Here is a 13,251-nt window from a genome sequence, read left to right on the forward strand (position 1 = left end):
AAGAATAATTTCGAGACATTTAGAATAAATATGACATTGTCATATTGTGCATCTAAGCTAAGTGTCGCTCCAAGAAAAGACGATACTTGCATCGGGTTCATTTAAGTGAGAAAGTGGCTTGGACGCAGTCTGCTTCAAAATATGCCGCAAAACTACTTTTTGCAATTGATGTCTGATGAGAAAACTTCCTTCTGAAGAAATGTGAGAAACATCGAAAGAAATGGGTGCACACGTATGGAATCTTCGTTTGAAGCTCCGAATAGAAAAAGTCTTCATCAACAGTTTATTTTAAGGTTCTTGAGCTATCAGAGATTCAGTTTCGACAAACTTCCGAGAATTGGAATCGGACGTTCGTACATTCCAGGGTTTCGGATCGAAACGCTTGTCATATAAAGGATTAAGAGAAATTCTAACATTTCTCTGAAGATTTTTGGAATTAGTTTCTATAGTGCTCTTAAGGGTAAATTAATCGTTTACTAACGCTCTTGCCCTAGGCGTAAGCGAATCGCGAATAGTATTAATCGACTTTAATACTATTCTTAGTCTTTCTCTGAACTTTCTTCTTCATAAATTTATTTCATTCAGTAAACACTTGTTCAGGTTTCCTTCACGATACATCGAAACCTAATCGTGGATAGGGATTTAATTAATTAATTCTATAACTGAAATTTTGGGTCTCACAAAAAAACTTTTTAGTTATTTAATTGTATGAGTTTTAAAGTTTAAAAGTGTAAAAGCTTTGTGTTGTATTCAACCTCAATGAGTATCGCAATAGGGCTTAAAAACCTAAAATAAGATGAAAGGACAATTTAGTTTTATGCTTATTTAAGTTTTCCGATTGCACTTCTGCAGCCAAGAATACAGATTTTCCTGAAGTAATAAAATATATTGATTCATAAGAATTATGTGTTACATACTATCTCACTGGCTAGACGTTGATTGAACCACCCAAAAGTTGAAATAGTTTTAATTTGAAAAAGTGAAGAAAACTATAAAAGAAGTTGCACATACGTAAACGTAACACCATTTAAACCCCGCGTAGATATTATAGCATAAATCAGAGTAAAATGCATAACACAAAGGGTATCATATTTATTCTCCAGAAACATAAATCAAAACACATGTCATGCTCATAATTTAGATGTAAAATTTCAACTTTGATGTCTCAGCATCATATGCATAGCACAGTGGATTTATTTCAACTCCAGAATTTAACATAATTCAAAAATAAATAAAGAGAATACACGTAGTATCTCTTAACATCCAGGTACAATCCTAAACGCTTCCTCGTGTTACATAACAGAGCATGACTCTTATAACTAAAATATAAATAAAAGACTAGCTCCTCCGACTAACCCTTGCGAGAAGCTCCACTATTCTCGATGCCTTAGTGATGTCGCATAGAACATCATTCCAACAGAAGGGTGAGAACTCATATCATATGGATAAGCATAATAATAAGTAATGCAAAAGCTTATAAAAGTTATCCATAAATACCTCATTCATAATTTAAGAAAATAGATCATGAAATTTAATATAATTTATTAATTTCACAATATGCCAGTACTCCATGAGTATAGCTCAAGTAAAGCAAATATAAATATCCTCAATTATCACAACAACAAATTCTCCAAAAATATCGCAGTTATCATTATTTAACATCAACAGCTCCCTAATGTAACATATATGACTCAAGTGTGACTCCGTGCAAATGCCCTTGGTACCAGACAGATAACCACCAATAAAGCCCGTCCTCTAGGCTTTCAAAATCATCTCTAGTTTTGGGACAAGTCACTAGCCTCCACGAGAACTAGCAAATGTTGCCTCTTGACAACTACGCAGTGTATTGTGCAAAACTCAACAACCATATGCATATTAAGACCATCTCCAAGTCATAATTAGTTTAGCATATTCCTCTCCAGCTCAACAATTCAAATCAACTCCAATTTCACAAAACATAACAACTGAACACATAACATCAATTTAATAAATAAAAAACAGCACCATATAAGAATTATTAAACAGATGTTGGACCGGGCGAGCCCCTGTAGGGGCAAAGCCCTGGGGTTCCCCGCCCATTGGCGAGTCACTTGGCCTATAAACTAGACCTATTCATGTGGCCCAACTAGCCCAATAGGAATAGGCTATCATATGGGGCACACACCCCTATACCTATAAATAGGGGCAGCAATCAATTGTAAAGGACTTTTGCTCATTTCTCAAAAACACATGAAACTCAGTTACTCTCTCTCTCTCTAAACTCTCTCTCTAGTGCAATCACACCACACTCTAGGTATTACCCTACCTCTCAATGTTTCAACCAGGAACATTTGGCGCCGTCTATGGGGATCAGTAAACTTTCGATTCCCAATTCACGTGGATTGGTTGAATGATTGAGTCTCGATGATCGATCGATTGTAATTCCTCTGTTTTTCGTTGATTTTGAGTGCTTGTTTGATCGCCTTGCATTGATTCAGTTTGATTTTGGCTTCACTGAACCATAGTCTGATGGAAACCCGTCGTAGAAGGCATCGCGATTCGCCGGAACGACGACGAGTCTCACCTACGCGTCATATCAGGCAGATACGCCGTGAATCACCGGTTTCTGCACCAGGAGGTGCAGTAGGAGCTCCGATACCTTCGCCTCCTCCGCCTCCTCCGTCTCCACCTCCCCCACCTCCATCACCTTCGCAACACGGAACTCCGATACCTTCACCACTTCCATCACTTTCACCACAGCAACCTCCTGTGAACATCACTCAGGGGGAGTGGCGCCAGATGATGCGTAGCATAGACGACATCCAACAACGGAATGCACACTTACAAGAATAGCTTGTTTTCTTCCGACGGGAGCAGCAAGATGACGGCGTCCGCGAAGCGAACACGGTGGCAAAGTTTCGTCCGTTCTCAACTGAGGTGGAAGAGGTGGCGATACCAGATAACATGAAGACGCTAGTTCTAGACTCGTACAATGGAGATTCTGATCCTAAGGATCATCTCCTGTATTTCAACACAAAGATGGTGATCAGCGCAGCGTCGGATGAAGTGAAGTGTAGGATGTTCCGTCCAACATTCAAGTCGACAGCGATGGCATGGTTCACAACCTTGCCGTGCGGTTCGATTTCAAATTTCCGTGACTTTTCCTGGAAGTCCTTAGTGCAATTTTCGGCGAATAAGATTCAGCAAGTGACAATCAATGACCTAAAGATGTGGAACCGCGTGCTTGCGCTTTGGCGTTCAAGAACGGTTTGTTGCCTGGTTCGTTGACTAGCAAACGGAGCAGGAAGCCAGCCCAATCCATGGCGGAAATTCGTGCTCGGGCTAGTACGTATATCCTAGATGAAGAGGATGATTCATTCAAGCGCAAGCGCGCAGGAATGGAAAGAGACGGGGCGTCGGATAAACATTCACGAAAGGATAAGTATAGTAGCGAGCGTGGCGAAGGAAGTCGACGCAAGGAAAAAAGGGGAAGTCGGCGACAAAGCCAACTAGAGAGCAGTTGTACCCGCCGAGGGAAGATTATGAACGCCGACGTCCTTGGCAATCGCAGCGTTACCCGCACCGGCAGGAGGAGGTGGATATGGTGCTTAACACAAACCTTACGAATATGTTCCGCGAGGCCAAGGCAGCAAGTTTAGTTGATAAACCTGAGGCGACAAGGTATCAATCGCGAGGCGCGGATCCAAATAAATGGAGTGAGTCTCACCGTTCGATAGGGCACGACACCGACAGTTGCTGGACTTTGAAGTGCGAAATTGAGAAGTTGGTTAAGGCAGGGCATTTCAGGCGATATGGTCAGAAAGACGACCACCAACGCGATGACCGTCAATACGATTATCGCAAGCGCGATGATCGTCAGTACGACAACCGCCAGCTTGACAATCGTCTTGGAGGTGAGCGGAGACACGACGACCGCCGGAAGGATCTAGCGACAGAACAGAAAAAGGAAACACAAGCGATCACAGAGCGAAGCGCCGGGAAGGCATACACGCATAACTTGGGACCACTAGCAGGCACCATAAACACGTTCGCTGGAGGTTTTGGCGGTGGGGGAGACACGCAGGCAGCAAGGAAGCGACATGTACGCGCAGTAAACTTCGTTCATGAGATCCCTTTTGGATTGGAGCATCCAGACATTACGATCTCGATGGCAGACTTTAAGGGAGTTAAGCCTCACAAGAATGATCCAATAGTAGTATAGTTGAGGGTGAATAGCTTTAATGTCAGACGCATGCTTCTAGATCAAGGAAGCTCGGCGGACATCATTTACGGTGACGCATTTGCAAGTTGGGGCTATCAGAACATGATTTAACGCCATACACGGGAACGTAGGCGAACAGGTCATGGTACGTGGCTACCTTGATTTCGATACAATTTTTTGCGAGGAGGAGAATGTGAAGGTCTTGAGAGTTAGGTACCTCGTGCTGCGGGTTGTGTCTTCTTACATTGTGATCATCGGGAGGCATACTTTGAATCGACTTTGTGTCGTCATTTCGACGGTGCATTTGGCGGTTAAGTATCCATTAAGCAATGGGAAGATTGGAAAAATGAAGGTTGTTCAGAAAAGAGCGAGAGAATGTTACAACAATGGCCTGGACTTGTATGGTAAGAACAGCGCGATGGTTGGCCACCGATGCTATGAGATTGAAACCCCGGACGAAAATTTTGATCCAAGGGGCGAGGGGCGTTTGAACAGGCCTACCCCGATTGAATAAACCAAGACTTTGAAGTTCGATGAGAGGGTGTTGAAGATATGAACCAAGCTCAGCAGCGAGCAAGAGGAGTGTTTGGAGAAGGTACTAGGGGAAAACCTGGATCTCTTTGCGTGGAGCTGCAAAGACATGCCTGGAATCAACCCCAATTTTATCTGTAACAAATTTACTTTGAATCCAAGCGCCAAGCCTGTTTCCCAACTTCGTCGTCGTATGGGGGGGCGACAAGGGAAAGGCGGCACAATAGGAAGTTGATAAGCTTTTGGCGTCTGAGTTTATCGAGGAGGTCAAATACCCGACGTGGTTAGAGAACGTTGTCATGGTAAAGAAGGCGAACGGAAAATGGGGGATGTGCGTAGATTACACTGACCTGAACAAGGCGTGCCCAAAAGATTCTTACCCCCCTCCCAAGCATTGATAAGCTGGTCGATGGCGCTTCCGGAAACGAGCTGCTCAGTTTGATGAACGCTTATTCTGGATATCATCAAATTCGCATGCACCCATCGGATGAAGATAAAACAGCCTTCATGACTGCTAGGGTCAATTACTGTTACAGCACTATGCCATTTGGATTGAAGAACGCCGGTGCAACCTATCAAAGGCTGATGGGCAAGGTCTTCGCTAACCAAGTTGGGAGAAACATGGAGGTCTACGTTGATGATATGATCGTGAAATCCGTTTTGGGATCGAACAACCATCAGGACCTCTCAGAGGCGTTCGGAGAAATCCGCAAGCACAATTTGCGGCATTACCCAGAAAAGTGCTCGTTCGGTATTCAAGGCGGAAAATTTTTGGGCTTCATGATTACTTCAAGGGGAATCGAGGTCAACCCCGAAAAGTGTAAGGTAATCCAGCAGATGAAAAGTCCAGCAACGGCGAAGGAAGTACATTGTTTGACGGTTCGCATGGCGGCTTTGTCAAGATTCCTCCCATGTTCAGGTGATAGGTTAGCACCTTTTTTCAGGGTCTCAGGAAGAACGCGACATTCGAATGGACGACATAGTGTGAAGAGGTGTTCGCTCACCTTAAAGAGCTCTTATCTACCCCACCCATCCTATCAAAACCCGAACAAGGCTTTCCTCTTCACTTGTATTTTTCCATAAGTGCCAACGCCAACGATTATGTTATTTTGCAGAAGATAAACAACGAACAAAACATAATTTACTTTGTAAGCCACACCATTCAAGCCGCGGAAGTCAGATACCAGAAGATTGAGAAGGCTGCACTAGCGATTCTGCCAGTGAAGTTACGAACTGATCTGCCTTTAAGGGAAGTTTTGCAAAAGCCTAACTTGTCAGGAAGGCTAGTTGCGTGGTATGTGGAGTTGTCAGAGTACGGGTTGCAATACGACAAGCGCGGGACGATGAGTGCCCAATCGTTGGCTGATTCTGGCGCGAAAGTAAACACCCAGTGGACTTTGTTTTTGGATGGGTCTTCTAACAGTAACGGAAGTGGCGCGGGAGTCACGCTTGAGGGACCAGGGGAGTTGACTCGGGAGCCTTCCTTGAAGTTTGAATTCCAAGCTACAAACAACTAGGCGGAGTACGAGGCGCTAATCGCTGGACTCAAATTGGCGATTGAGGTTAAGATTGAAAGTTTGCTCATCAGGACGGACTCGCAGCTGGTGGCGAGCTAGGTGACAGGGGCCTTCCAGGAGGTACTTAGAGCGAGTGAGGTACTTGATGACTCCTTTTCAGGAGGTAACTGTGGAGTTTGTTCTCCAAACACAGAACCAACGAGCGGACGCCCTGGCTAAGTTAGCAAGCACACGCAAGCCCGGAAAGAATCGTAGTGTGATACAAGAGACGTTGGCGTTTCCAAGTATCGAGGGAGAATCGGTAGGTTGCGTAAACAGAGGAGCCACTTGGTTGGGACCCATTCTGGACATCCTCACTGGTGACCCCGTAGAAGTTGAGAAGCACACAAAAGAGCAAAGGAGGGAAGCTAGTAACTATACGCTCATAGACGAGGATTTTTTTCGTCGGGGTTTTTCATCACCTCTAATGAGATGTTTGCCGCCAGAAAAATATGAAGCAGTCATGTCTGAAGTTCATGAAGGGGTATGTGCAAGTCATATAGGAGGAAGTGCCCTGGCGTGCAAAGTTCTGAGAGCAGGTGTAACACCCCGATTTTCGTGTGCCACGGTAGTAACATGATAAAGTAAATATGCAATCTTTTCCAAAAGGGATTTATAAATGCGAGTATTTTTTTTTCCTTATCGAAGTGTTTTCCAAAATATGCAATGCATACTCCCAACCGTAAATTATTTACATCTGGCCTTGACCAAGGCACAACATAAAGGACAGGACAAATAAAATAAGATCTAACAACAGACCCACTATGCAATGACTCCATAGATCCGATATACTCCCTATGATTTTCACACTAGGTAACCATAGGAAAGCAATGCACCGGAACCTACCCAAAACCTCAAATGTGAATCATAAAATTATCCTACAAGCTTAAACCAATAACGGTAAGCTTATTCTACCCAAAGGCTCTAGCCTTACACCTGACTCTATTCTTCGAGTCTGCTATAGTCCTTCCCCATGGAGTAGCATCTGCTCATATCACAAACTTTAGTCGTCTGGCAGCTGGCCGACCGCCCAAACACAAACATACAAACAAAGCCAAGGCGCTAGGGTCAACTCGCGGAATAGAGTAGATATACAAACAACATGTGATTGGGGATATATATATATGTCATTATATATATAAAAATATATTCCTAGCATGTTATCGGCTCTAACAATAATTCAGTAATGCAAACAGCACACAATTCCAGTCAGGATGAATGTATGCGTGAAATGCAATTCAATATGATCCGGATTGTGAAGCATTCCCGTTCTTCACTCTTGGTGAACCATTCCAGTTATTCACCGCATGATGAAGCATTCTCGTTCTTCATCAAAAGATACATTGGTGAACGATTCCCGTTATTCACCAAATGATGCATTGGTGAACCATTCCCGTTATTCACCAAATGATGCAATGGTGAACCATTCCTGTTATTCACCAAATGATGCATGATGCAATATGGTTAGCCAAACATCGAATCGTCCTCACAACACAAGTGTTTAGCTCAAAACCCAATATCAAAAACCCAAGAGTTAGTGTCGGTCAATACATTACAACTCCAACAACAAAACCCAAGAGTTAGTGTCGGTCAATACAACACAACTCGAACAACAAAACCCAAGAGTTAGTGTCGGTCAATACAACACAACTCGAATAACAAAACCCAAGAGTTAGTGTCGGTCAATACAACACAACTCGAATAACAAGACCCAAGAGTTAGTGTCGGTCAATACAACACAACTCGAATAACAAGAGTACTAGAGTACTCGGTGACTTTCAATCATCACCGTAGCTCACCTCAGTGGCTTTCCCCAATTCCAAAACCCACAACAAAAGTCGACTTTTCCCCGTCTTTCGCAATTATTTTCCCCCTTTTGTTCTCCTATGCTTATTCGTTAATAAAAATGTTTCGAATTGAATTAGTCAAGTTATGAGTTTATTTCTCAAAGTCTAAGTTTCCCAAAGTCTATATTTTTCGAAAGTCTAATCATTCTAAGTTTCCAAAGACCAACCACCCAAAAGAAATTTCCCGGGGAAAGTCTAAGAATACGAACAAATACCCACGAATGGCTAAGTCTCAAACCCCATGTTTGAACTTGCCTAGGGTTGTTTCTCCAACCCGAAATATCAAATATCCCCAGTTCAGTGATTCCCCACTCCGAAGTCGCGTCAAAACGCACAATTCAATAACATCTCAACAACATAAGTTATGAACAACATCATAACATCAGTTCATCAACATAATCAACATCATAGTAAAGCATAAGTCGAATTTATCGACGCCTATCATACAGCCATAACTAATAAGTAAGTTGCCCTAACCTTAGGCGCTTTCCTTACTAAGTTGCGACTCAATTCCAATCCAATCATATCTTTGCTTTCCCGTGTTGGCTCACTTCCGTTTGTTCTTTGGCTTCGTCGCCATGCGTCTCCATTATTCGTACCCTTCATAAGTACATATGCTATACCTTAGTCTCTAAGGTCATATCTAAAGTTCCAAAATAAGTTTAGCTAATCATTCTAACTCACTTAGGTTAATGCATATGCTTTATGTTCCAAGGGCTAAAGTCCGAAGAGAAAATATTTGTGATTTTTTTTAAAGAAAGGTCCTTAAGAAAAAACCATTTTGCAAACCAGTCCTCAACTTTTAATAAATTTATCAAACCAGCCCCAAGACTTTTAAACTCAAGTTTAACCCAAAACTCTTCAACCTCTTGTGTCTTAAGTCCAAAGTTTTCCCTCAATAAACTTTTAGTCCTCAAACTTAACTTAGGATTTTCATTAAAGAAAAACAAGTTCAGAAGTAATTTTCCAAACCCCAAGCACGTACCATAGGCTCGGCCACACTTACATAACCATGCACAAATTTTCCTTTTCCGCCAAATCTATTTCAAAGCTAGTTTTGGCCCTTAAAACAACTAATTAAGGCTTAAAACAAAATCCTTAAAACCCCAAAACCACTTAACTCAAAGGAAACAACTTTTTAGAAAACTTAACACATTAACATGAAACTCTGCTCAACCACACAACCTTTGTAAATAGATTAGAAAAACATACTACATTAGAAATATATATTTACTTCAGCCAATCAGCAGTAGAAAGAATTTCAAATATATGTTATATTAAAGTAGACTCTTGGGGCTTTCTAAAAAGTGGTCATATACCTAAAACGGATCAAAGATGAGAGAGTTATGCAATTTTCAAGTTGGAGAACCGAAACAGGAAATTGTCCCCTGCAGGTTCCGTTAGTGACAGAAAAACTGAGCTTTGTGACGGAAAAACTGATGTTTGTGACGGACTTCATAACAGAACGTGGTTTTGAAATTTCCAACATGTTCTCAGCACCATAACACTATCTCAAACCATTTTGATTCATCTAAACCCCAGATAAATTTAGAAATCAAATATACAGACATACTAATCAAGAAATTAAGGCTTTTACTAAGGAAAATGAGAAGATGATGGTGAAGGAGCTTAAATCTATATTTCATGAAATGATCAGATCTTGTTCTAAGAATTTTGAAGCATGTAAATGAAGTTTATCAATCAGAGATAGCAAAATAAAAGGTTTTACCACATGAGGAAGTAAAGTGGCATGGTGATGGTGTCTCCTTGTCATGATATGGATGATGAAACTTGAACAATACCATATGATGAATGGGGTTGTACGTGTTCCTTGTGGTGCTGGCCTCCTCGTGGTGGCCAAGGAGAGAAAGAAGAGGGACGTGATAATGGTGGCCTCTTGGCTGGACATAACAACCATGGTGAGGAGGAGGGACGGTGGTGTTGAGAGGAAGAAGAAATGGTGATGGTGACCAGCGGTGGCATCTTGTGGAGGGGGAGAAGGGGAGGTGAGTGAGAGGTACCATGGTGGTGTGGGTGCTTCAGCAAAAGAAATGAAAGAAGGAAGAAGAAAAAGAGAAGTCTGCAGAAGAAGAAGAAAGAAAGATATTATGAAGAGAAAGAAGGAAAAGTCAAAAGTGAGAAAGAGAGTGGACGAGAATGAGAGGGAGGAAAATCTGATTGGTGGTACCTTGACATGTGGGACGTGGAGAGGGATATCCAAGGAAAAATAAGAAGATATTTATTAATCGGTACAAATTTATTTAGATACTGAATGATTTACCTCACAAAGTTAAGAGAAAAATATAAGGATAATATATTACTATATCAAAAATTATGAGAAACTCTATGAAATAATGAAATATAAATTTGAATCACTTTGAGCAAAATAAAATGATTCAGAGACAAAGAAAAATAGTAAGAACTATGTCAACGAATGATTTGAGATAGTTAGAGCAAATATGACATTGTCATATTATGCAACTAAGCTAAGTATCCTTTCATTGAATGTCGATACCTGTTCCGGGTTCATTTTAAATGAGAAAATGGCTTGAACGCAGTCTGCTTCAAAATGCCGCAGAACTACTTTTTGCAATTGATGTCGGATGAGAAAAATTTCTTCTGAAGAAAGATTAGAAACATCGAAAGAAATCGGTGTACACGTGTGAAATCTTCATTTGAGGCTCCGAATAGAAAAAGTCTTCATCGACAGTTTATTTAAGGTTCTTGAGCTATCATGAACTTAATTTCGGCAAACTTCCGAGAATTGGAATCGGTCGTTCGTACATTCCAGGGTTTCATGTCGAAACACTTGTCATGGAAAGGAATGAGAGAAATTCTTATATTCCTCTGAAGATTTTTGAATTGCGTTTCTACAGTGCTTTAAGAGCGGATTAGCCATTTACTAACGCTTTCGCCCTAAGGCGGAAGTGAATATGGCTCGTGCTATAACCTATTGCGACTATAGTACTATCCTCAAGCAATTTCTTGAACTTTATTCTTCATTAAGTCGTCCAAAACAGCATTCTCCTTTACCAGGTCCTTTTGCGGTTAAACCGATTCTACTCGTGGGTTGGAAAAATAATTAGAAATAATTATTTAAATCCAAGTCTGAAATGTGGGTCTTACAGCAGGGTTCTACTAGCCGACGTTAAGGAAGGACTGCTTGAAATTTGTAAGGAAATGCGAGAAATATCATGTGTTTGCAGATCTGCCAAAAGCGCCACCGGAGCAGTTGGCGACTATAAGTGCCCCATGGCCATTCGCCATGTGGGGGGCATACTTAGTTGGACCTTTTCCAGTCGCCAGGTCTCAAATGAAGTTCATTCTAGTAGCGGTGTATTATTTTACAAAGTGGATTGAGGCGGAGCCGCTTGCTAAAATCACCTCTGCAAAAATTATCAAATTTTACTGGTGAAGGATTGGTTGTAGGTTTGGAGTGCCAAGGGCAATAATATCTGACAATGGAACCCAGTTTACGAGCAAACAAACGCGGGAATTCTGCAAAGAGATGGGAATCCATATGAGGTTCGCCACGGTTGCTTCTCCAACTGCTACCAAGGTTTCCACAGTTAAACCTTTTGAGAAAAACAGCAGAATTCAATCAAACAAGTCGTTACTAACCGAACAATATTTACTAACGTCAAACGAAGCATTAGAAGCTTCAGAGTACGATAATCTAACACGAGAAGATGAGTTTTCGCGGAAAAATAATTGTTCCTCCCCCCTAAGGGTGCTCTCGATCGTGGCAATATTTTTAGTGTTCCAGCGCTTTTTCTTCGATCAAACTTGATTCCTAGGTTAACATAGGTTGTATCAAGGGTGAATTAATGCTCGGAAAAATTTATCGGGTCGAAAACTGAAATAGGGACAATTTGGTCAAGGTTTTAAGCTCAAAAATTCAAAGTTGGAATTTTGAAAAATAAAATTGATGAGGTTGTTTACAACGTCGTTTATAGCAACTAATCCTACAGACACTAAGCTAAGTCGTGAATTTTTTATTCAAAAAACCAACCCTCAGTGGAAAAATGGGTTTTTGGGCTATTTTCAATCTCTACGACGATCCGCTGAGAATCGGCGGACATCAGCGGAGTAAATAAGACATATGAATGGTAGGGATGAAGTTTTGAAAGAGAAATCGAGTTATTTTGGACAATTTTAGAAAAAGCTCAAAACTTTAAGCATAGAAAGAGATGTAGAAACGCGACAGAAAAGACAATCAAAGGTAAGAAGTAAGATGAATACCTCGCTGTCGATCCGTAGCAACTGACATCACGACGATCGGTCAAGAAACACTGAAAATATCTTCTCTACCTTCTCCTCTCAAGCTCCCGGGTTTGGCAATGGTGATGGTGAGATATTTTTGATTTTTTTGCTATTTATAGGAGAGAGAAAACGCGGGAAAATGAATATTTCGCAATTCCTATTTTTCGTGTACATTCCTCTATGGATTCTAAGCGAGTTTCTGGCGACTGAATTCCAAAACTCAAAATAGGTTTCTTACATTTGAAGTAAACGATCCAAAACCGGTATGAATCAATTTAACCCGAAAAAGTACTTTTTGCAGCTCACGTCGGATGAAGAAACTTCCTTCTGAAGAAAGGTTGCAATCTTTGAAGGAAAGAAGACTACGCGAATGGAAATTTCGTTAGAAGCTCCGAATAGAAAAAGTCTTCATCCAGGACTTATTTTAAAGTCCTTGAGAAGAAAGAATTTAGCTTCGTCAGACTTTGTTGAAGTGAAACCTATCGTGCGTACAATCAAGGGTTCCGTATCGAAACACTGGTCATGGGAAGAATATAGAGAGATTCTTGTTTTTTCTAAAGATTTTGAATTTCTCTTAAACAACGCTTTAAGAGCGGAAATAGCCTTTCACGAATTCTCTCTTCCTTAGGCGGAAGTGAAAAAGGCTCGTGCTATAACTTAGCCTAACTATAATATTATCCTTAGTCATTTCCTGAACTTTCTCCTTCAATAAGTCTTCCAATTCTGCAAAGACTTGTTCAGGTTCCTTTCACGATACATCGAAACCTAAGCATGAATAGGAAACCAATTATTTAATCTATAACTAAAAACTATGGTCTTACAATAGCCTGTGATGCCCCGAGCTGACGAGGGG

General features: G+C 41.2%; 1 long non-coding RNA gene across 1 annotated transcript; it reads right to left on the reverse strand.

Annotated features, from left to right (window-relative positions):
* Positions 1-1,108: 1,108 nt before the first annotated feature.
* LOC130744408 (uncharacterized) lies at positions 1,109-10,332 on the reverse strand. Its single transcript, XR_009021497.1, has 3 exons — positions 9,865-10,332; positions 8,613-8,735; positions 1,109-1,386 (listed from the first exon to the last, which is right to left on the reverse strand). It is a non-coding gene; the product is annotated as an uncharacterized LOC130744408 (long non-coding RNA).
* Positions 10,333-13,251: the final 2,919 nt, after the last annotated feature.

This window comes from Lotus japonicus, chromosome 1, assembly GCF_012489685.1.
Source record: "Lotus japonicus ecotype B-129 chromosome 1, LjGifu_v1.2".
Lineage (NCBI taxonomy): Eukaryota > Viridiplantae > Streptophyta > Magnoliopsida > Fabales > Fabaceae > Lotus > Lotus japonicus.